This window comes from Scyliorhinus canicula, chromosome 3 (assembly GCF_902713615.1).
Source record: "Scyliorhinus canicula chromosome 3, sScyCan1.1, whole genome shotgun sequence".
NCBI lineage: Eukaryota > Metazoa > Chordata > Chondrichthyes > Carcharhiniformes > Scyliorhinidae > Scyliorhinus > Scyliorhinus canicula.
In genome coordinates this window covers 172164280-172190185 of record NC_052148.1, presented here as the reverse complement: position 1 = coordinate 172190185, position 25906 = coordinate 172164280, and the positions used below count along the sequence as shown (strand labels likewise).

Genomic DNA, 25906 nt, shown 5'->3' with positions numbered 1-25906 from the left:
GCCGGGAACCGTGCTGTTGTCCGGGCTTCCGCGAGGGCTGGGGGGACTGGTGGGGGGTTGCCAGGGAGTGGCCAGGGGAGCAGTATTTGGCAGGTCTGTTCCGCGCAGAGCCGGCGACATGTTTTACGGCGCAACCACTGCATGTGCGGCCATGGGCCTGCCGATTCTCCAGGTGTTTGTATCGTTGGAGCGGGAAGTTTTACCCAGTGCGGCTGCTCGTCCCTTACCAGTCTCAGGATCGGTGAGGGTTTGGTGCCGATTTTTCTGACGTAAAACGCCACATTTCCAACGCCGGCGTCGGCACTTAGCCTCCAAAACGGTGAATCCAGTCTTAAGTGTTGGCTCCAGGACAGGATTCATGGACTTCTACGACAGCAAAACCTGTGCCGCAGCTGGACTGACTCAGCGACTGTTGAGGGGTTAGCATCGGTGCCATGTAGAACACAATCAATTTCAACGAGAAACGGTGCCATATTCGCGATTGACACTCAGGAGGCTGACAAGCTGCAGCCCCATATACACACTTCACTCCCCACACATACCATCCCAGCCACCAAGATGGCACTGGTTGCGCTGGAGCGTTTCCATCCGCTGATGGGTTGGCTGGGATCAGAGGGCACCGATGGAGATGGCATAGGGGGACATCCAAAAGACCCTTGTCCCTAGATTCACAGTGGGCAGTCGGCAGCGTGGGCAACTGCTTAGCTGCCTTACAGGCCGGGGCAATGGTGTTCCTTGTCCGTCCACCCCAAGCCCAAAGCCCACATCCTGGCCATACCCCACTACTCCCCTCTGGTCCTGGCAGAAGCCCGCTGGCGAGCAGCAAGACTGTCAACAAACTATAGCGATGTTGGGCACTTTCCATACCACTTCCCTCTCCCTCAGCAGCAATGGTGCCTGTTTCACAAAATCACAATTTTTAAAAGCACAAGTGAACCTCACAGTCAGGAATTTGCTGCGGTGGAGGCAGAGCTTGGTGGAGGCCCCGGAGAATATTGGTTCAGGCTAATGATATGCCAAAGATGTTTTGCTGTACGTGCAGAGTGGAACGTATTGACGCCGCTGTCGATGTATCAGAGAATTGCGATTTGGCATGAAACTGGCGGCCACCACAATTTCTGCGTCAAAATTGATTCTCTGCCCAATCATGTTTCCGGATTCCGGAGTCAGCCGATGGAGAATCCCACCCATGAGCTTCTGGGTCTCCTTGTTCAGCAGCATCTCAGGAATTCTTGGGATTGAGTTCGAGCCTTGTCCTTTGGTGGCTATCATTGGGGAGTGGGACTCGACGGAGCTCCAGACGGGGATGAAGACGGATGCTCTGGCCTTGACCTCGCTGAACGCCTGAAGGCGGGTTCTGTTTGGTTGGAGGACACTGGTTCCACCCACTGCTTCGTCGTGGTTAAGTGACCTTACGGAGTTTTTGCACTTAGAGAAGGTCAAGTTATCATGAAGGGTTCGGCAGACAGGATCTATTCGAGGTGGCAACTGTTCATTTGCTATTTCAGGGAGCTGCTCATCGTCGGATATTCGGGGAGGGAGGGAGGTTTGGGATTTGTTTAGGATTTTAGCTTGGTTGTTTTCGTTGTTAGGGGTGAAGGGGGTGGTTGAGTCTAGAATTGTAATTGTACTTGTTGCACGGCCCGTTGGCACAGTGGTTAGCACTGTTGCCTCACGGCGCTGAGAACCTCGGTTCAATCCCGGCTCCGGTTCACTGACTATGTGGAGTTTGCACGTTCCCCCCGTGTCTGTGTAAGTCTCACCCCCACAACCCAAAGATGTGTAGGGTAGGTGGATTGGCCACGCTAAATTGCTCCTTAATTGGAAAATGTTTTTTATAATATAATTGTACTTGTTGCATAATATGGTTTTTATGGTGGCATATTGAAAAAAGTTTCTTAATAAAAATCTTTTAAAAAAAAGAAATGCACCAACCCTCTGAAAGAGCACCCCCACTCCATCTCCCCAACTCTGTAACCCCACCTTAACCTTTGACCACTGAGGGGAAAGTTAGCATGGCCAATCCACCTAACCTGCACATTTTTGGACTATGGGAAGAAACTGGAGCACCCGGAGGAAACCCACGCAGACATGGGGAGAACGTGCAGACTCCACACAGTTACTCAAGGTTGGAATCGAACCGGGTCCCTGTTGCTGTGAGGCAGCAGTGTGCTAACTACTGTGCTACCGTGCCATCCTAATCATGTGCCATAGAATCAGTTGACCTGATCACTATCTTTATTCTACCACATTTAGAAAAATATGTAATTCTTTTTGTAATCTGTGAGTTTTGATATCTAGAAGTATGATTTATTATAGAAGCATGCACGATTCAGACCTGGTCTGTCAGTTTGGCCAATTGAAATGAATTGTTCAGCTGCTACAGCACCATCCATTTCACACATTATTCTGACAGGTGGCCTTGATACATTGAGAAGCAATGCAGTCGACAATTTAAGTATTTATGGTTCTCTCACATGTAGAAAACTGCTGGGTTGTGATCGAATGCAGCTGCGATGTAATATTAGTTTGAACAGAATAGGTGCGGTTCTTGACCACATTAATGCCATTTGCGTCATTGAGAGTAGCTCCTCTGACAGTTAAATAAATAGGCTATTGAAGCGAGTGAGGAGAAGTAAACAGCAGCGATGAAAAATAGCAAAGAAGCATGAGGCTGTGATGAGAGCCAGCTGAGAGACTATAAGGTAGTGGGAAAGTATTAGTGGATCAATGCAAATGTCAGGTCTGCCGCCATTCTCTTGTATATTTGCATGCAGACTTCATCTCTGTGTGTCCCTGTGGGTGACACCGAAGAACCTGACCCTCCCCCCGGGGCTGCACGTGGAATGCCAGCTTGTGAAGGGTGCCCATGCAGACATCCCCTGCATGCAATGGAAGCAGATGAACACGTGCTATCCTAACATTTCAGGGTCCTATCAGCTGATTTGGATCACATAAGTCAAATTTTGCAAATTCGTAAGTTACCCAACAAGGTCAGGCACTCTGGCGTGAACCACCTGACACGTGTGCGGTGCGAATGTTACTTGCCACTTATCAATCCAAGCCCAAATGTTATCCAGTCTTGCTGCATTTGGACAAAGGCTGTTTCTGTACCTGAGGAGTGAATGGTGATGATCATTGTGCAGACATCAGAGAACATCCCCACTTCTGATTTCATGATGGAAGGAAGGTGACCGGTGAAGCAACTGAAATGGTTGGGCCGAGGATACTATCCTGAGCAAACCCTGCAGCAATAGCCTGGGGCTGAGATGATGGGTTAGCCACAACCACAAGTATCGTCCTTTGCATTAGGTATGAGTTGAACCAATGGAGAGTTTTCCTCCTGATTCCCATTGAATTTAATTTTGCGCGGGCTCCTCAATGTCACACTCGGTCAAATTCTTCCTTGATGACAAGTGCAGTCACTGCCTTTTTCCTTTGTGTTCAACCCTTCTATCCATGTTTTGACCAAGGCTGTAATGGGGCTCAAGCTGGGTGGCCATGGCAGAACCCCAAACTGAGAATCAGTAAGTAGGTTAGTGCCACTTGATAGCAGTGTCAATGACATCTTCCATCACTTTGCTGATGATTGAGTGGAGGCTGAAAGGTGGCAATTGGCCAGTTTGGATTTGTCCTGCATTTTGGAAACAGGACATAACTGGGCAGTTTTCCACATTGTCGGGTAGATCATCAGTGTTGCAGCCGTACTGGAACATTTTGTCTACGGCCATGGTTAGTTCTGGAGCACAAGTGTTTGGTACTATTGCCAGAATGTTGTCAGGAACTATAGACTGCAATATCCAGTACCTTCACCCATTTCTTGATATCACATGGAGGTAATTGTAATGGCTGAAGACTGGCATCTGTGACGTTCAGAGCTCAGGAGGATGAGGCTGAGATAGATCATCCACTCAGCATCTCTGGCTGAAGTTGGTTGCAAATACTTCAGCCTTGACTTTTGCGCTGATATGCTGGGCTCCGCCATCATTGAAGATGGTGACACTTGTGGAGCATCCTCCTGTTGTTAGTAGTTTAATTGTCTACCATCATTCACGACTGGATGTGGCAGGATGGATAACTTTGATCTGTTTCATTGGTTATGGGATCGCTTAGCACTGTCAGTCGATGCTGCTTCTGTTGTTTGGCATGTAAGTAATTCTGTGTTGTAACTTTACCAGATTGACACCTCATTATTAGGTATGCCTGGTGCTACTGCCAGCAGTCTTTACTGCACTCCTCATTGAACCATCAGTTAGCTTGATATTAATGGTAGAGGGATTAATAGGTCAGGCCATGAGGCTACTGGTTGTGGCTGAATGCAATACTGCTGTTGTTGTGGCCCATTGCACCTCATGAATGCCCAGTTTTGAGCTGCTAAATCTGTCCTGAATCTATCCCATTTAGCTCATTGGTATTGCTACACAGCACAAAACATGATGAAGGGTATGCTGACTGTGAAGACAGAACTTAATCTTCACAAGGACTGTGGTGGTCACTCCTACATACCCTGTCATGGACAGGTGCACCTGTGACAGATAGATTGATGAAGACAAGATCTTCCAATAAGCTTTTAGCTCTTGATACAATAAAAGCAAAATACTGCGGATGCTGGAAATCTGAAATAAAAACAGGAAATTTGGGAAAACCTCAGCAAGTCTGGCAGCATCTGTGGAGAGAGAAACAGAGGTAACCCTTTGAGCCCCATTGGACTCGTCTCCGAACAGTTCCGAAGAAGTGACATATTGGACTTGAAGCATTGGGACATAACTGGACAGCACGGTAGCATTGTGGATAGCATAATTGCTTCACAGCTCCAGGGTTCCAGGTTCAATTCCCGGCTTGGGTCACTGTCTGTGCGGAGTCTGCACATCCTCCCCGTGTCTGCGTGGGTTTCCTCCGGGTGCTCTGGTTTCCTCCCACAGTCCAAAGATGTGCAGGTTAGGTGGATTGGCCATGCTAAATTGCCCTTAGTGTCCAAAATTTTCCTTAGTGTTGGGTGGGGTTACTGGGTTATGGGGATAGGGTGGAGGTTTTGACCTTGGATAGGGTGCTCTTTCCAAGAGCTGGTGCAGACTCGATGGCCTCCTTCTGCACTGTAAATTCTATGAAATGCACATTAACTCTATTTCTCTCTCCAGAGGAGCTGCCAGACCTGCTATGTTTGACCTGATGCCATGGGACTTCACGGGGTCCAGAGTCAATGTTGAGGACTCCCAGGCAGTTCTCTTTCAACTGTATACCACTGTCCTGCCATTTCTGCTGGGTCTGTTCTGCTGGTGGGACAGGTCATACCCAGGGATGTCTATGATGGTCATCTGGGGCATTATTTGTAAGGCATGATTCAATATGTCAGGTTGAATAGTCTGTGGGACAGCTCTCCCAATTTTGGTGCAAGTCCCTAGATGTTAGTAAGAGGACGTTGCAACATCAACAGGGCTTCTACATCTGCTTCTGCTTTAGTTGAGCTGGCGTCACAGGCTAATATCTGCATTCAGCCAACGTTTATGTGTAGAGTTAGCTAAGCCAGGCATGACCAGCTGAAATGGTCGTCCTGATAATGAAGAACTTGTAAGTGAAAATAATCTAAAGATGGGACTTGACGATGTCAAATGAGAGCACTGTGATTATTCAGTTTAGCAGCCTGTTCCACTGTCCTTGGGGACAAAAGATTGTTGATATACTGTCTTGGAAGCAAATGGTCTTTGCAGTTTGTGTGGATGGCTATCTTGTGTTCTGTTATTGCCGGAGGGCACCAGGTACTTGTTTCTGTCAATTCCCACAAGCCTATTCCATATTTTATAGAACATGGACAGTCTGTTTTTCTCCCTCCTTTGCTGTAGTGATTCCCATTAAAAATCTTTGATAAAGGTTGTGACATTGGTGTATTTCCATTACTGATTCTAGTAGAATTGTGCAGCGTGTATTTGGATTGCTTCAATCTTATTTCTATTTCTTGCCATATATGGATCCCACACACAATTTGCATACTCCACGACAGGATGAGAAATGTTTGGTAAACTATTGATCTGATTGAACACCAAAGATTCTGCCTCAGAAATCCAAGAAATCTGAAATACTGTTTGCTTTGTGTGCCACCTGCTAAACGTGGAATCCCCTTTGAAGATTGTTTTGAATATGAACCCCCAGGTATGTATGCCTATCTACCTGTTGGAAAAGTTGAGTACACAACTTAAAGCTATCTGTTAGTGGACCATTTGTGTTGGTAATGGGTATGCGATAATGGGGTGAATCCTCCAAAATAGGAGAGGAAAAGGCCTCGGATCTATATGGCGAGCTGGTGGAGAGAGTGAATGCACCGGTGGAGGAGGCTAGGCGTAAGTGGGAGGAGGAGCTGGGGGGGGGGGGGAGGTTGCTGGAGGCTGGAGAATGGATTAAGGCTTTGTGGAGGGTTAATGCATCCTCGTCATGATCAGGACTAAGTCTTATCCAGTTTAAAAAGATACACAGGGCCCACAAGACGGTGTCCAGGATGGGTAGGTTCTTTTCAGAGATTGGCGCCACGCCAGCCGGTGCGGATGGGCTTGGCGCCATGCCAATCGGCACCAAAGGGCCTCCACCATGTGCTGGCGTCATACAAGCGCATGTGCAGGGGGTTCTTCTCCGCGCCGGCCATGGCGGAGGTTGACAGCAGCTGGCGCAGAGGGAAAGAAAGCCCCCATGGCAAAGGCCTGCCCGCGGATCGGTGGGTCCCGTTCGCGGGCCAGGCCACTGTGGGGGCACCCCCAGGGCCAAATTCCCCCCCGCGCCCCCTGAGGACTCCGGAGGCCGCCCCTGGGACCAGCCAAAAAATGGCGGCCACTCGGCCCATCGCGGGCCGGAGAATCGCTGGGGAGGGCCGCCGACCGGCGCGGCACGATACCCGCCCGCCAAAACCCCAGCGCCGGAGGATTCGGCAGCTGGCGGTGGGGCGGGATTCACGCCGCACCCCGGCGATTCTCCGGCCCGGCGGGGGGTCAGAGAATCCTGCCCATGATGTCAAAGATTTTGGGGGTAACAGTAGCTCCGAGCCCGGAGGAACCGACAGTGCAGGTGGGGAGAGAGGCTAACGTACTGTCCTTTGCCTCCCGGATGGCACGAAGACGGATTTTGTTGGGTTTGGAGAGTCTTGGAGCGGCCAAGTGTAGGGGTGTGGGTGAGCAATTTGGCAGAGTTCTTGAACTTAGAGAAGATTAAGTTCTCCATTGTGGGGCAGAGAAGGGGTTCACCTTCAGGTGAAAGCTGTTTATTGACTTATTTCAGGAGTCTTGAATCCTCAGTGGGGGGGGTTCTTTATTCAGTTCAGGTGTGGTTAAAAGCAGGTGCTGGGGAGGCAGGGGTAGAGTGGGGCGGGGTGGAGAGGGTTGCGAGGAGGGGTTTGTCAGAATGTTTAGGCTGTTTGCGATTGGTTTTGTGTTGTTTCTTCTTAGAGGCTGGTTTAGCACAGTGGGCTAAACAGCTAGCTTGTAATGCAGAACAAGGCCAGCAGCGCGGGTTCAATTCCCATACCGGCCTCCCTGAACAGGCGCCGGAATGTGGCAACTAGGGGCTTTTCACAGTAACTTCATTGAAGCCTACTTGTGACACTAAGCGATTATTAATTAATCAATTGTTATGTATATATTTGAAAATGCCTCCAATGAAATGTTTTTCAAGAACAAAGAAAATCTTGGGCGTGAACGGGCCGCTGGGAGTACCGATTCTGGCCCCAACAGGGAGCCAGCACAGCGCTTGAACGGTTCACGCAGTTCACGCCGCTCCAGCCTCCCATTCTGGCTGAACTCTGGACCGCACCATCCCGCGTATGTGCGGTGGCCTCCCTCAACGTCCCGGCCCCAACGCAACATGGCCTGGGAATTCAGGGGCCGGCGCGTAAGAAAATAGACCCAGGGAGCGAGAGGCCGGCCCGCCTATCAGTCGGCCCCAATTGCGGGCCAGGCCTCATTGGAGGCACCCCATCGGGTCGGAGCCCCCCTCCCTTCACCCCCACCTGCTGCCCCTGGACCCTGCGCGCAGAGTTCCCGCCGGCTGTGACCAGGTGTGGACGGCGCTGGCGAGACTCTGCCTTCTTAGAGCGGCTGCTCGGTCCATCCGGGCCTGAGAATCGTCGGCCAGGCCGCTACCGGCGCCACACCAAACACGCCGGCGCCAATTCTCCGCCCCAAGGAGAATCGCGTGCTGGCATCGGGGCGGCGTGGCACGGTTGCGGGGATTCTCCGGCCCGGCGCGGGGCTGGGAGAATCCTGCCCAAGGAACTTTAGTTTGTTTCCCCTGGTGACATGTTTTTGACCCAAAAGCTCCTGTTTCCCGCTTTGGTGATGAATGTTCAGCTCAGTGCAGAGACAGATTCCCCAGTGGGAGTGCAGAATCTGCTTTTCGGTGTCATCTTCCAAATAGGTCATTCCCAGCTACTGAGGTTATGGTTTAAATTTTTTATAGTTAATTAATATGTATGATCTTATATGCTTCATGTCAATGATCTTGCAATTAACTCCCGGGCATCTGTAAGTGTCTTTCCTGTTTATTCCCGTATTTCCCTTTTCTTTTATTTTGCCGTTATCATTGTTGATCCATGGATGATTAATGAACATGTATCTTGAAGTCGAGCAGCAAAGAGAATGAGAAATTCAGAAGTTACAGGAGAGAACGCTCTGATAGTCTCTGCTAGTTTCAACACGAGCTTCAAGCTTTTCGGCACACAGAGGGAGTTGTGGGGCGGAACTCAGTTTAATTGATTGGCTGGGAGCCAATGAATTGGCCCAAAAGGTCGTACTCTGCCCGGTAGCAGTTGGGGATTGGATCTTGTCCCAGTGGAATGATTTTCAGAGTCCCAAAGAGCTCAATTTGACTCCAGGAGGCACAGAGACAATGACTCTTTCTCTCTCCCTTAACTTTTCTTCAGAAAGTCTATGAGTGTTGTATTTCTGGAACTGCAGATAACCTGAGTGTAAGAATCTGCAGGAAAACCATTACAGACTGTAAACAAAGGCCAGGATTCTTTCTCTCTCTCCCGACTCATGTTTTGTTTAAACCCCTTTCTTTCCCTCTGTGTTTGTCTGTCCTTTGTGTGCATGTAGAGGGTGGGGGGGGGGGGGGGGGGGGGGGGGGGGCGGGCGGGGGGGGGGGGGGTTAAAGTCAGGAATTAGGAATTAGATAATCCTTAATCAGTTGTATTTTCTGCACATTTCATTCTAGTTCTTGTTATTAATATAAAATAATGCCGCCACATTCTTCGTTCCTGCAGCATGATTCAAGGACTTCTATGGCAGCAAAACTGGCAAGGTACCTGGACCGATTCAGTGAATGTTGAGGGGCTAGCACTGGCGTGAATCGAACACGAGTGATTCCAATGAAAAACGATGTCTGATTCGCTGAGTCTGCGATTGACATTCAGGAGGTTGACACTCTCCACTCCCCATGCAGACGCATTCCAACCAACAAGATAGCGCTGGTTGTGCTGGGGCATGCCCATCCCGTTGTTGGGCCAGCCGGGGCCAGAGGGCACCTGGGGGGGGGGGGGTAACTTGGGGGGGGACAGCCATACAATCCATGACACTAAGTTTATAGTGGGCAGTCAGCGGCATGCACAGCTGCATGGCTGCTGTGCAGGCAGCAGCAATGGTGTTCTGTGCCCATCCACCCTGACCTCTCCTGGCTATCCCTTGCCACTCCCCCTGGACCTGGCAAAAGCCCTCCCCCTGGCCAGTGGAACAACTGTCAGCACGCTATGGCAAGGTTGGACACTTCCCGTACTCTTTCTCTCCCCATTAGCAGTCATGGCTCCTGTTTCACGATTTTTAAAGGCACAAGTGAACCTCGCCATTGGGAACCCCCCCACTCCCCAGCGGAAGCGGAGAGTCGCGGAGGCCCCAGAGAATATCGGGTCAGGCCCGCTAATGATGTGGCAACGGCGTTTACTATACGTGTAGAGTGGAACGCATTGACGCCACTGTCGAGGCAACGGAGAATTGCGATTTGACGTGAACGCAGTTTCCTCCACGATTTCAACGTCAAGACCGATTGTCCGCCCCAATCGCCTTCCTGATTTTGGTGTCAACCGGCGTAGAATCCTGCCCATGGTGTTTACATTTACAAACCTGGTGACTGTAATTATTGGGCAGCCAAGGGCCAAAACTTTGGGTATTTTTCTATTGGTTAACTCACATGTGTTGCGACTCAAGTGGGGCAGGATTGACCGCGCACTAGCCCTGGGTGTTGTAACACCTCATTTAAGTGCTGCCAGTGCACCTCCCAGGCTGGAAGAGGCCACAGAGTGACATTCGGCAAAAAATATCAGGCAAACCCATGCCGCCTACCAGATTCCAGGTAAACATTTGAGGCAGGGTGTCTGTGACAATCCTCACGGGAGCCTAGAGGAGAACTCCTTCTTCTCTTGGCCTCACAAAGAAAATGTTATAATTTGCCTGGGAGGCATTTCCAACTGTAAGCTGTCAGCATGCTTTTGCCTGACAGGAAAGAGTTAGTGACTTATCCACTCTGGACCCAGTTAACATGTTGTCAGGAGATTAAATGACCCTGACTGGTATACATGCAATGGCTTCCATCCTAATGCTGGTGGGCAATTTATCCAGCAACATTGGAGATGAGGGGATAATGGGGCTGCACCATTAGATTTACTGAGTGGTAACATCCCTCTCTCTATGTTCGAAAGTTGTGGGTTGAAATTCATTCCAGGCTGGCACTTTAGTGTGGAGAGTTTTACCTGAGGACCGTATCACTTGAGGTCGGGCTGCATTGTCTGAGAGAGTTCTACATTCTTTGAAGATGTTCTGCATTATCTGAAGATGTTCTGCATTATCTGAGATGGTTCTGCAGAATTTGAGGGCATTCGGCATTGTCTGAGGGTGTTCTGCATAGTCTAAGGGCATTCTGTGATCTCTGAGGGGTTGGACATAGCCTGAGGGAATTCTGCAGAGTGTATCTTCTGCATTCCCTGAGGGTGTTTTGCATAGTCTGAGGATATTCGACATTCCCTGAGATGCTCTGCACAGTCTGAGGGTGCTCTGCAGAGTCAGAGGAAGTTCCACTGATTCAGAATGTGTTCTGCATTCTCTGACGAGGTTCTGCATAGTCTGAGGATGTTCTGTATTCTCTGAGGGAATTCTGCATTGTCTGAGGGCATTGTGTATTCCCTGAGAGAATTCTGCATTCTCTGACACATTCTGCATTGATTTAGGATGTTTTGCATCATTTGAGGAGCTTCTGCATCCTCTGAGGATGTTGTACATGGTCTGAGAGCGTTCTGAAGTCTGAAGATGTCCTTCTTTGTCGAAGGACTTTCTACATTCTCTGACTATTTTGTATTCTCTCCCCCTGGTTTAGCCCAGTTGCCTAGACAGCTGATGCAAACGAGGCCAGCAGTATGGTGAGCCACGTATGGCTGTTGTATATATTATTGTATTTACTCACGGCTGTTGTATATATTATTGTATTTATTCACTGTTACTGTTGTTATGTTGATGTTGTTGTTGGCTCTGCCTGTGGCTCCGCCTCTGAGAAGGTATATAACCCATCGATCCGGGACAGCCTCTCAGTGCGGGAGGAGCTACTGGTGGGCACATTCTAGCTGATTAAAACCACAGTTCTTGTTAACTACCGTTTCAATTGGATTAATTGGTATCAAGCAGCACGGGTTCAATTCCTGTACTGGCTGACGTTATTCATGAAGGCCCCGCCTGTATTTTGCTTCTTCATGTAGCATAAGGTGCTTCCTTGATGTATGCTCTGACAAAGGAAGGTTCAGACTTGGAGATAGGTTTAACACATTTATTGAACAGTTAACAATTCTCCTACTTGAGTTCGACTCTACTGCTAATCTAACTCTAGTAACTCAGTCTAACTAACCAGTCTGCTCTAAGCCACATGGTGGGTGTGATGCCTCTGATCTGCCCCTGTCTTTCTCTCTACGTGCCGCCTGTGGAAAGAGAAAGAGCATGTGTGCCCTGCCCTTTTATATATGGGTTGTGTAATGCCCCATTGTGGTAGTGTCACCTCTGGGTGTCTTGACTGCCCATTGGTCGTGTCCTATTCTATGTGTTCATTAGCTGTATGTCTGCATGTCATGATGTCTCTGGTGCTCCCTCTATTGTTTACTTAGTCTTAGTGTATTTATAGTGATGCAGATCACCACATCCCCCCTTTTTTCGTGTTACATATTTTCTGTACAGTGTTAAAGAAAATTGAACAAAATAGGTAGATAAGTGATGGCATGTACAAATCATGATGACAGTGATGATTATACAATACCAAGTAATATGTATGAGTCCAAAGTTCTTGAATTTACATGGTTGAGTGGCTTTCTTGTGCTGTTATTGAAGTGCCGATGTTGATGTTGTCATTTCCTTGTGAACGCCGTCAGTGTCCCTGTGCTTAAGGAACCAAGAAGTCTTCAGGAGGTGTACAAATGGTCAAATCACTTTGTTGTCTGATTTGGACTCTCTTGTTTTTCCGATGCTTGTGGTAGCAATTCATTATGTCATCTTTCCTGTCTGACCTGGACTGGTGTCTGTGTTTGCGATATTGATGCAGTATCTCATCTGCCTTGAAAGCTGGTTTGCTTGTTCATAGTGGAGCAAACTCATCTGCCTTGTAAGCTGGTTTGCTTGTTTGTAGTGGAACAAACTTGGATTGGTGAGATTTGCTGTCATGCCATGGTATGTCTGTACTCTTGCCAGTGTTAGGAGTTGTGCTGTTACATTGTCCTGCATTTGCAGGGTTGTACCATGTCGTACCAGTCGTTGTTCCAGTGTTGTTGGTTTTGTCGTGCTTGTTGTTGACATTGGTGCCATTGGTACACTTCTTGTTGTTGTCTTTGTTGTTGTTTTTGTAGGTTTTGGTGTTGTGCTTGTTGCACTCAATGACCATACCGAGTGGAGAATTCGAGTCCTTCACAAAGTTACTTGTGGCAGTATCCTTATAGGTATCTGCTGTTTCATTAAGCGTGTCATCTCTGATTCCTCGGCGCTCCCTGTCTGGAGTCATGTCCGGTTCACTAGAATCATCATTGGCTTGTCGATGCTCCCTGTCTGGAGTCCTTTCTGGTTCACCTGAATCAGCTTTGGTTTCTTGACAATCCCCGTCCAGAGTCATTTCAGGTTCACTTGAATCATCTGAGGTGTCACTTGAATCATCTGAGGTGTCTTGATGCTCCCCGTCCGGAATCAAAACGTTCAGGAATGCATTTTCTTGTGAGGCTCGAGTGGATGCGGTTTGAATTAATGTGGTGTCACTGGAGTCACTAGTAGCCTCACTGTGATTGTCAAGTGCCTCTGTACATACTAGCTGAGGTCTGTCAGTCGCACTGAGATGTCGCACATCTTGTATGGGAATTGTGAAGCCCTTGTCACTTTTCGCACATATAGTGGTTAGACCTTCAATGTCTTCTTGTTGGGTAAATGAGCTGGGTAAACTGTCAGAGTCTTCTGGTGGCTCAAATAATCTGGGTAGACCGTCATAGTCTTTTTGTTGTTCACGTGAGCGTGGTGAGTGTGGCAGACTTGCATCGTCTGCTGCTGGTTGCTCAGATAAGGTTGCTAGACCTTCATGGTCTTGCTCATGCAAGGAAAGCGCTCTGGAGTCTTGCGTTTCTTCCATCATGGAGTCTGTCAACGAGCTCGCTGTGGAGGCTTGTACTGCTCTCTCTGTGGAGTCTGTCATTGTTCCCTGTGTGGAGTCGTGCAGTGGTCTCGCTCTGGAGTCGTTCTGTGCGCTCTCAACGGAGTTCTGCAGTGGTCCCACTGTGAGTCTGTCATCGTTTTCTGTGCGAAGTCGGGAACTCTTCGTGGTGCGTGGAGCACTGTTTGTGGTGCATGGACCACTCGTGTGGCATCAGGCCGTGCTCTGTGGGCTTGTACCGCTCTCTGTCTCTTGGCGTCAGGCCGCAGCAGAATCCTGTACTCATGGGTCAGGGTGTTGTCTGTGCTGGGTTGAGGATCCTCAAGTCCGAAGAACCCGTCCATGACTGTGTCGGATGCTTCACTGTATAACACATCTCGTTGCGGTTCGGATTTGCTACTGAGGTCGCCACGTCCATTGGTGAAATCATCTTCCGAATCGTCGTCTTCAAGGACCATTACATCACTTTTTGTGTCAGAGATATCATTGTGCTCGCTATGTCCAAGGAAGAAATCAACGTCTGAGTCGTAGTCTTCAAGGACTAAATCATCTCTTAGGGCAGTGCTAACTGCTTGTTGCAGGGTTCTGCGGAGGTTACTTTCAGCTGCTGGTCGAAGTTCAAGCATTGTTCCAGGTGAAAGAATTGTGTTTTCTGGCTTTATATTTTTTTTCACTATTTTCGGGCATTTTCCCTTTAGGTGGGTTTGGTCCGTGTCCTCTGACATCATGACGCTTGTGCCATTGAGTGTAGGAATGGATTGCGCATGCGCAGATCGCTTTTCCTTTACTGTACGCCCTTTTCGCAACTGCTTGCGTGGCTTCTCGCACATGAGCAAAACACTATTTTGCCGGTTCTCGTCTTCTGGAGAACTGCGCATGTGCGGCTCCTTTCTCAAGATGGCTGCCAATCAAAATTGCCGTTTGCTTCTGTTGCAAGCCTACCTTTGCCTCGTGGTGAGTATAGGTGCCAGTTTTACCGATTTCTTCTGTTGTGTTTATCTCGCAGTAGTTTTCAAACTTGTCCAGGATTGTCTGGAAGTCTCTCGTGTCCTGCCCTTTGGAGTACTTGAATGAGTTGAAAATTTCTGTTGCACATTCACCCCCAATGGTGAGTAGAAGATCTATCTTCTCAGCATCATCCACACCATCTAGGTCGGATGCTACCATGAGGAATTCAACAAACGAATATGATATAAAATAGGATTATTAGTTAGAATAATGTAGATGATAGAGCCAGTCTGATGGTAGTGAGCTCACAGACAAAGAACAAAGGGATTCAGCAAAGCATGGCTAGGAGGGGGGGAAGGGAGCCTCATGCAGAGGGTGGTGAAAAGGATGCTGGGTAACAAGAGGCCCAGGGTGAGGAATGTGAAGTGAGCCAATCAGGATATATGACCAGGTCAGGAGGTGTATTGGATGACCTATGGGAATCTTGTATGTGAAACCTGATGCCATTTGAATGATATGTGCAGAAATCTTTGTCTCTGACTTCACTTGTTTCTGAGGGATTAAGGAGACTGCCTATGTTCTGAATCTCTATGGAGCGGGTCAGCCTTGCAAGTTGTTTAAAAATAAATAATACTATACCTACAAATTCCTCTCGAGTTTTGTTGAGGCCAGACTGACGGATAAAGAACTTAATTTGTCACATGTAAATCTCAAATCTCTGCTTGAATGCACAGCAGTTGGCACTGAGATTGCCGTGGTACCTGAGCTGCTGAGGAACCAGAATCTCGATCATCTTGCCTGGGTGCTGTTGCTAATAGTCACGGATATGGTTAGTTAACTATATAGATTCAACAGGCATTCAGTGGTACCATGTTGTGTTATGCTTCTTCATGTAGCACAAGCTGCTTCCTTGATGTATGCTCTGACAAAGGAAGGTTCAGACTTGGAGATAGGTTTGACACATTTATTGAACGGTTAACAATTCTCCTATTTGAGTTCAAATCTACTGCTAATCTTGCTATAGTAACTCAGTCTAACTAACCAGTCTGCTCTAAGCCACGTGGTGGGTGTGATGTTTCTGATCTGCCCCTGCCCTTCTCTCTAAGCATTGCCTATGGAAAGAGAAAGAGCATGTGTGCCCTGCCCTTTTATATATGGGTTGTGTAATGCCCCCTTGTGGTAGTGTCACCTCTGGGTGTCTTGACTGCCCATTGGTCGTGTCCTATTCTATGTGTTCACTAGCTGTATGTCTGCATGTCATGATATCTCTGGTGCTCCCTCTAGTGTTTACTTAGTCTTAGTGTATTTACAGTGATGCATATCACCACAAGGCTGTCGAATTTTACTCTTGTATCACAGCAGGACTGAGGATGGGGTTTTGTCAGTGCTCTGAAATGTCCAAGCAAGGATTGTGCAGCAGAATGGCAACCATCATTTTCTCCTTATTTACTGGGATGAGAGTGATTTATATGCTCCCAATGTCTTATTGAATGAAGGGCTGAGAGACTGTTCTACTTCTTTGTCACCGTCCCCTGTAAAGAAATGGGGACAGTAAGCTGATTATTGTTATCACCTGTGATAACTCTCAGCAGAAGTAGCTTTGCTGTTTTCGACCTTTCAACATATAAATGTCACTAAGCTGGATTAAGGTTCAAACTGTTCCTACTTAAAGGGATGAGTATATGGGAAGGATTACCATTGCAATTGATTTTAGCTAAAAATCGGTTCTGCAATGGAGTTGAGGTAAAATCTAGTTCCTTGCTTATTTTCATTAAGTGACACCTCTGTATCATGCAGTAACGTGCAGTTCAGCTTGTGTCACATTAGCAGTTATTCTGCATTATTTGGGATGTTGTAAATGCTACAGAATTTTGATAAACACTCCGACCTCTGGTGTAAGGAGTTGATTCTCAATTACAATGAAGTAAATCAACTTATAATCATGTAAACGTCCTGGTGCCATTAAAGCACTCACCACGTCCTCATCCCATTGTGTTTGGTTGTTGCATTGAACATTCTGTTGCTTCATTCCCCTTATCACGCAAGTGGTAACGCTTAATTGCGTAATGCTCATTAAAACCATCTGGCCTCCTGCCACCTGGGGAGCAACTCTGTTTTATTTTACCAGATTAACAGTATATCCATAATGGTGGCTAACTGAGCAGTAAGAGGAACAAATGAAAAGTCTCATTTCTCAAATAAATGGCTCCAGCTTTGTACTTGACACTTATTATAGCAACTAAATTATTTTAATTTAGCACAGTTTTTAATTTGCTTCACTGTTGTTTTGTATATAATACATTCAAACATTTTGGAAATGTATTGGAAAATAGGATAATTTTGAATTAAAATATCTGATTCAATTAGGTAGGACCAAGGTTTTGTTTGATAAACACCGTGTGAATCCTGTTTTCCTCCTCCCCATCAGAATCTTGAACTGCTGTGTTGTATTCGACACAGTAAGGACTCTTATGAATAATACTAATTTTTGCCGTTGAACCTAATAATAGCCTCTTTGGCCTATGCCAGTTAAAAGAAAGCCTTGCAATAATCTAGAACTTTATTGTGTCATGGGCAGAAGGTATGTGCTTTCTTACTATCCGTAATTAGTGTGCTTTGTATGGAAAGAGGTGTGTTTTTTCTTACCCTTGGAATGTGAATTCCAATTAAATAATTCAGCAGCATGTTTTCATGAGTTTAAAATAAAGAAGGGTATTTATTCTCACACACCTAAACCAATTTAAAGTCACATGCTTGATCTCATGCGCATATGCACACCCATAAACATGCACATACACACACACATGCAGATTGGCTACATGTAAAGATAGTTCATTTTTACAGAGACATTTAATTCAGTCTCTGATTTGCGATGTCCTGTCTGCCATGTGGCAGGCCTGTGGTTTCTTGAATGGATTTGTTAATTTAAAGTTGAAGTCAGGAGCCTGTAAAGTGAAAGGTTCACAGAAGGTTGTGAGGTTTCTTGTAATTGAATATCTAGGAGGTTGTTTCTTGGGTGAACTTTGAAACTGAAGGAGATTCAGTACTTTGGTTGGTTGTTGACTTGGAGTTAGTTTCAGAGTCTGATTCTCAGACTTTCTGATGACTGATGGTTCTGACATATCTGCTGGGTTCCAGGCTAATAAGTGTGCAGTCTCTGAAACCAGTTTTGGTCATATGACTGCTGGATAAATCTTCTGAGGCCCACCTAGTCTAGTTTGGATGAGGGGGGCCATCGGAAGTTGATTGCTGCTATTGAATTTCAATCTTCCTTTTGTCCCCATGAAATACACACACAGACTCTCTGTAAACTCCATAGTATGTAGGTGCTCACCCATCCATAAAAAATGAGATGTGTGAATTCCACAAATGGCTGTGAGGTATCCTCACCTATATCCATATTTAATTAGATATTCACTGGAGATGTGCCGGGTCGGGAGGGTGGCCAATAACCTTAAATCTGTACACTCCAGCTGCCAGTCCTCGTACCAGTGGAAATAGTTTATCTCTACCTACTTGATCAAACACCCTTTACGGTTTGGATGGATGACTAGTGCATGAAAAGGGATCAATACAATATGAATAAGATTACTATTTGCATTGTTTGGACTGAATTTAAGAATGTGATGTCAGTTATTTTCTCATGCAAGAAAGGCCTGTAAACTATTGAGCTGAAACAGTAAAAAAAACATACTTTTATGTAATTGCATTCTTACAGAATTTAATATTTTTAAGATAATGCAGATTTACTAGCATCAGTGAAAAGTTAAATGAGCTGTTGAGTCACTATCATCTATTTTCCACTGTTGCCTAATAACAATTCCATCCCAATCTCCTCTAATTCCTCTCTTCTTGGGCTTCCTCCACGGCTGGGTCCACTACCCCATTCTGCTAGTGCAGTTCTGAAATTGGATAGTAGATTAGTCTGAGCAAACCTGAATAATTATCCTTCCGGATTTTCCATCAGTCCACCATATTCCCCCTCACTGCACCATATGCCCCCTCATTCTATCATATTCCCTTTCACCCCACAATATTCCACCTCACCAAACAATATTCCCTCTCACTGTACCATATTCCCCCTGACCCCATCATATGTCCCCGAACGCAACATATTCTCCCTCACTCTATCATACACCCCCTTAATCCATCATACTCCCCCCTCACTCTACCATATTCCCCCTCACCCCACTATATTCCCCCTCACCCCACAATATTCCCTCTCACTGCACCATATTCCGCCTGACCCATCATATGTACAATGCACCCACCAGATTCCCCCTCACTCTATCTTATTCCCCCTCACCCCATCATATTCCCTCTCACCCCACAATATTCCTCCTCACCCCATCATATCCCCCTCACCCCATCATATTCCCCGTCATCTCACCATATTCCCCCTCACCCTATCATATTCCCCGTCATTCCACCATATTCCCCCTCACCCTAACATATTCCTCCTCACCCCACTATATTTATCCTCACTCCACCATATTCCCCTCACTCCACCGTATTCCCCCTCACCCCATCATATTCCTCCTCACTCTGCCACATTCCCCTACCTCCACTGTAGAGGAGCTTTGGGTTTCTGCTCAGTTTCTGATCAGTACCTTCCACGACTGCCACCCCCAACTGAGGTCACTAGATTATAGAGATAAACATCAACAATAACAACTTGTATTCATAAACACCTTTAAAATAGTAAAATAGCTCAAAGTGCTTCACAATGTTAACAATGAAAATATAACACCAAATCACATCAGGACCAAAAGCATGTTGAGTGATGTAAGTTTTAAGGAACATCTTAAAAGTTGGGCAGAAACAGAGAGAGGAAAGTTTACGGAGGGAATTCTCGAGCTTACGAGCAGAACGGCTGAATAAATGGTCACCAATGGTGGAGCAAAGAAAATCAGGGACAAAGAGCACAGACTTTGAGGAGAATTGTGATCTTGGAGGGTTGTGGATTGGAAGAGTTTAGAGAGAGAAGAAGATCATTCAGGTATTTCAAAAGAAGGATGAAAATGTTTAAATCAAGGGATTCCTAGACCTGAAGCAGCCTGTGGGAGGATGGGGAGAATGGATTTTGGTGCGACTTAAGCGGCTGGATTCTCTGATTCTGGGGCTATGTACGCACACTGGCATGGGAAAGGTGGCGTTTTATGTCAGAAAAATTGGCGTAAAACGGCCACCGATTCCCTGTTTTGCTGGGAGCTAGCAGGACGGCAGCGTAGAGCACTCGGCTCTAGCTGCCGATATGGCCAGGAAAATTGCCGGGTCCATGGCTGCGCATGCACACGGCGGCCGCTTGTGGACCCAGTCCGCAAAATAGTCCCCCCTTCGGCTGGTTTGCAGGCCCTGGGCCACCCCCCCTCCCCCACAGTGCCCCCAGCCCCGAATAATGTCCCCCCCCCCCCGCCCACGGATCGGCCCTCCCCCTACTGTGGCGGTGCTGGACTGAATCTGCAGCCACCACACCGAGTTCCAACGCGTGAGGCGAGAGACCCATGCCGTCGGGAACGTGGCCGGTCGGGGGCGGATCATCAGGGGCTGGGCCTCAGGCAATGTCCTGAGGCGGTCGATATGGCATCGCGCTTTGGAGGGGGCGGAGCATCTCGAAAGGGTACCGCCCCTGATTTCATCGCAAACTTGGATTCTCTGGCTGGTCGCCGACCCCGATTTTGCCGACCGGAGAATCCAGCCCCTTGGACGGGATTCTCCATTGCGCCAGCAGCGCACCCACGCCCATGGGTTTCCCGGTGTCATGGGGTGGCCACAATGGGAAATCCCATTGGCAGGTGGTCGAACGGAGAATCCCACTGCCGGCGAGGGCACGCCCCACCCAGGAAAACATGGCTGACGGAGCAGAGACTCCCACCCAACATGTATAGTTTTGGCCAGGATCGGAAAACCATCAGTCAGTGGTCTGAGAGGGTTTCCAACTAAGCCTTTGAGAGGCTTTGCAGAGCAGATTTTGAGAGGATTCCAAGAAATGGCAGAGATGTTCAATGGTTATTTAAATCTGCTTTTGTTCCTGAAAATGTTGCGGAGTTGTCAGTGGGTGAAGACTGAGGTATTAATTAATTTGAATCTCTGTAAATTAATGTAGAAGTAGTCCTGACTATGATCAGGGCTCCTAGCAGCTAAGTTGTCTGGCCTTGAAGGTATTGACCCTACAGTACTAAAATATTGTGGGCGGGATTCTCCGCCGGATGACGACAGAATCAGGAAACACGATCCAGTGGGGGAAGTATGCGGGGGCAGGTGCTGCAGTGCAGGCCTGGGCCATTGTGTAGCCCATTGGACCTGGTTGGGCATGGGGGTATGCACCATGCTCACATGTCTGCCTTCTACCCACTGCAGCCGCCGCAGCCCTGGGAATGTACTGAGGCTGTCTGAGCAGGAACTACTTGGGGAGGGACGTGTAGCAGTGGAACCAGTCCCAGAGGAACAGGAGCCAGCCACTGAGGATGGCGAGCCCGGCCACCCAACAGGACGAGAAGGAAGTGGGAAGGAGGTGCTACATTAGGCCTTGTGTGTATCGGCAGAGCCTGTCATTCAAGGACCTGCCAGATCGGGTGTGTCGTTGAAGACTCTGACTGAGATAGGGGGACCATATAGCATATTTGCCGGATCATGGCACACCTGGAACCACTGTGGTATGGGAGAGGACACCCAGTGACCGTCAAGGTGATGGTCGCCCTGAGCCAAGGGGTCCTTCCAGGTGCCGAGTAGGGAGAGCTTTGGAAGGAGCCTCAGGAGTAATCCTTCCAACACATTAGTTGGTCTTACAATCTTCGAGACTACCGATTCATTTTGACCCGAGAACACCCATCATTCTGACCTGCAATGCTTCACCGTATGGGATATGGACCATTCTATCCCATACAATGGAGGATGGCTCAGAGAGGGAAATTGGATTTGCCTCAAGAATGCTTTCTGATGCCGAGCGTAAATACGCTCAAAACAAGAAGGAAGGCCTTTATGTAATCTATGCCGCAATAAATTTCACCAGTATGTTTATGGCCAAAGATTTACAATGATAACAGACCACAAGCTCCTGCTGGGGCTCATCATGAAGATGATCTGACACCACCAATCGCCAGTGCCAGAGAACAATTGTGGGCCTTGTTGCTGGCGGCCTATGACTACATCTTTCAACATAGACCAGGTACACAGATTTCAAATGCAGATGTATTGAGTCGGTTCCCACTTCTAAAGAACCTGGCGCCCCCGCCGGTACCTCAAGAAATTGCCTTATTTTATTTTTATTTTTTTTATTTAAAGTAATCAATTCTTTTTTCATTAATTAAAGGCAATTTAGTCTGGCCAATCCCCCTACCCATGGCAATGCCCATGGATGAGAGTACATGTGCACTTTGCTAGTCCTTTCATGGGCAAGCTGTTGCACGTTTTGGTTGACGTCCCATCTAAAGTGGTTGGAGGTTCAGGAGGTGGGAACTACGACCTCAGTGATCACATCAGGGGCCTTGCAGCAGGTGTTTGCTATGCGCGGCCTCTCCAAACTAATAGTATTGGACAACGGCACCCCCTTCAGTGGTGAGGACTTTCAACATTTTGTTAGGATGGATGGCATTCACCAAACCAGGTCAGCCCTCTGCCACTCTGCCTCAAACGGGTTAGCAGAGAGAGCTGTACAAACTTTCAAGGGAGCTGTGAAGTAGTAGTCCAGGTGATGACAATGGCTTAGGTTGACCAAGTATCTTTTGTCTTACAATATAACCCCACCCCCGCCACCATGCTCGTATGGGCGTCACACCGGCAGAAAGACTAATGGGCTGTTATTTAAGGATCTTTTTGGTCTTCCCAACATTGGTGGGGAGCGTGGAGGCATGATAGGCCTCACAGAAGAGACAACACAGTTTGCAAAAAGGGAGCCAGCCTTTCCAAGTAGTTAACCTGGTCCTTGTCAGAGACTTTGCCTCAGGCCCACTATGGTTACCAGGCCAAACTGTGTCCAAGTTGGGGCCAGTTTCATGTGTAGTGGACTTGGGTGGCAAGACAGGAAGGAAACCAAGTGAGAAGCCGACAGACCACAACCTCAATCTCAGAACAATTGGAGCCAACGGCCAGGTCCAATGCCCCGTGGTAGAGTCGGAACAAAGGGGATCCAAAAAGCTTGAGAAGGCCCCATCGTTTATCCAGGAACAAGCTACAGAAGAGAATAACCCTGCGGAGTTGGTGGACCCTACGAGGTCATTACTTCTAAGGTGGAGGAGTCACTGAGGGGATTAAGACGGTCCTTGAGATCGAGGAAATCACTTGGTAGATTAACGCTGTGATGGACTGTTTGGATTCTCTTCCTTCTTTGTTTCTAAGTCTTATATTGTATATAATTATTGTATATAGCCTGTTTTGTGCACATGTTAATTGATGGACTTAAGGGGGTGGGGGCGTGCCCCCATGGGCCATGTGAATGGTGAGGGCCTATCATGCGGGAGAGTGAAAACCGCGACCAATGATGGATAAACACTGGTCCCCAGGAGCGGGGTTCTAGTCAGAGCAAATCTGGGAGCTAAAGTATTAGCACTTATATTTGAGACATTTTGCCTCTATATAAGTTACCCTTGTTAGTTGCCCATTAACTTTCATTATTACTGTCTACCTGGTATTGCCTCGAGCCACCAATGGTACAATCGATACTCAAAAGTACTTATTTTAGCAGAGAATCATTGACCTCTGTAATAGATAGCATGAATTCACCAGGCCTTCTAAAAGGAGCTAGGCCAGATCTTGAGTGGAAGATACCTCAAGACATAGGATGTAAGTGAGGGATAGCTGTAATTATTGCTAGCAGTAGCTGCATTGTTCAGGAGCTTGCTTGGTTGCCTCTGGTGAACTGAGTAGAATTTTGTGAAGCCCTTTTCTCTAAAATTTGATTCAAATTTTTTTTCTTTTTTCTGCTTGTCGAAAGGAGATGGCATCACTGGAGTGGAGGATTGCCGTTGATAGTGGATCTCCGTTGTGTCAGGTTTTATGGGACAGATTGAATTGACCAGTTGGTCTTTTATTTTTTCACATGTTGTTCGTTTTAGGAGTAGCATTGGTGGTTCAGTGGTAGAATTCTCGCCTGCCACGCGGGAGGCCCGTGTTCGATCCCCGGCCAATGCAAAGTTGGCTGGTGTTTAATTGTTATTTCTCTTCTTTACACTGCATCTCTGTGCTGGTCACATGCAGTTTGCGTTTGGGGCAGCACGGTAGCACAAGTGGATAGCACTGTGGCTTCACAGCGCCAGGGTCCCAGGTTCGATTCCCCGCTGGGTCATTGTCTGTGAGGAGCCTGCACGTTCACCCTGTGTCTGCGTGGGTTTCCTCCGGTTGCTCTGGTTTCCTCCCACAGCCCAAAGACATGCAGGTTAGGTGGATTGGCCATGCTAAATTGCCCTTAGTGTCCAAAACGGTTAGGAGGGGATATTGGGTTATGGGGATAGGGTGGAAGTGAGAGCTTAAGTGGGTCGGTGCAGACTCGATGGGCCGAATGGCCTCATTCTGCACTGTATGTTCTATTGTACACTATTGTACTCTGGGCAAGGTCTCTGACCATTTCAGTGGGATAAGATCCAGCACAGCCTTTTGGGCCAATTCATTGGCCACCAGCCAAATCAATCAAACTGTGTCCCAGCCCATCTCTGTCATTGGTGCCGGCCAGTCTACAACTCCAGTTTAAACCAGCAGAGCCTTCTGGATTCTTCTGCTTGAATTAAAGATACAGGCTGATTGCCTTAAAGACACATGTCCATTAATCATGCATGCATCAAAAATGTAATGGCAAAAATAAAAGAAAGAGAAAATAAGACAATAAACAGGGAGCACCCTTACAATGTTGACCTGCGACATGTGCCCTGCCAAAGTATTTCATCTGTCTACCTTATATTTTTGGGTCGAACCAGCAAATGAGGTTTGCAGCCAGACTAAAAGATATTTGGGAAAAGCAGCTGTCAGTGCAGTGAGGGAATGTTTGACATTCTGGAATTCAATTTGTTGTGAGTGCAGAACTATTTCCAAACTGTGGGGAGCAGCTGGCCAAGGAAGCAGAGTTAAAGGCGGCAATGGCCAGAAAATGTGAACAGTTCTGGTCAATATTTCTAAAAGCTGAACTATAATCTGCTGCAGATTTTCGTTGTTCATTTTGGGAAACGTTTGAATGACAGTGGCCCCTGACCGATTCACTGTGGTCACTCGCAAGACATGTGTCATTATTGTTTACCCTTTCAATAATATTGAAAGCTTGAACTGTCTCTCGTTAAGAGGCTTATTGTATAGCTTTCAGTGACAGCGGTCCAAAGTTCATGCATGTGTCATGGTCAAATTTTATATCAGTGACTAAGTGGCTGTGGTATAACAGTCTGACCCAAACAGCTGTACAATGTGAAATACAGCCTGCAGCACTTGAATTAAACTGTATGTCGCACTCTGACCACCAGAGCACGGGCAAGAGTGTTTACTTTCACAAGCGTGTTTACTTTCTCAAGAGTGTTTACTTTCTCAAAGACTTTAAATACTTAATGCTCAAAGACTTTAAGACTTAAAAGTTCATTAATTTCCTGGGAATTCTAATTATTAAACAATGCTCAGTACAATGCACAGTACAGTAAGTCCCCGTTTAACATTGTCCTGTTTTAAGTTGTTTGGTTTTAATGTTGGCAAATTACTAGGGTCTGTATTCTCATTTAGCATCAGACGTTCCTTTTTAAAACTGTTTCACACCGTTCTGACTTCGGGCCACATGACCCAATTGGCGCCATTTTGATGTGACCTCTCCTGTTCCCTGGGCTGGCCTCTCGCTGCTGACCCTCTGACCTGCGTCCTCTCCCACTCCCCGATCTCGCCCTCGCACCAATTCTCACTCCTGAATCCTCACTGTGAGCAAGGGCTCAGGAGATGAGGTGGTAGAAGCAGGACGAGCAGCTTTGGAGGGTGGGTTAAGGAGTGGGAGAGGCTGCAAGTTTGAGGGTCAGCAAGAGGAAATATCTGCAGCAACCACGGGGGATAGAGAGCGCGATGTATGGTGAGCAGATGGTTTGGGAAGCAGCACTAGCAGCAAGTTGTTAGACGAAAAATTACCATATTTCTTTCATATTTCAAAATGTATTTTATTTTAAAGGTCATTTAATTATAGAAATTTAGCAATCTAAAATATTTCAATTTACAGGATATAATCTGTTACTGATGAGAACCTAAGTACAGCTTTTACATTGATTTTAATGGGAAATGTGATTTGCTTAAAGCCATTTCACTTAAAGTTGCGATTTTCAGAAATGCAGTTATAACTTTAAGTACGGACTTGCAAGCAGTATAAACGTTCATT

The 25906-nt window shown here is 47.2% G+C and overlaps 1 protein-coding gene and 1 non-coding gene across 2 annotated transcripts in view; both read left to right on the top strand.

The window, feature by feature from the left end:
- Positions 1 to 25906, top strand: part of arhgap24 (Rho GTPase activating protein 24) — a 1044996-nt gene that overhangs the window by 372308 nt on the left and 646782 nt on the right. The window lies entirely within an intron of this gene.
- trnag-gcc lies at positions 23639 to 23709 on the top strand. The gene has a single exon. It is a non-coding gene; the product is annotated as a tRNA-Gly (tRNA).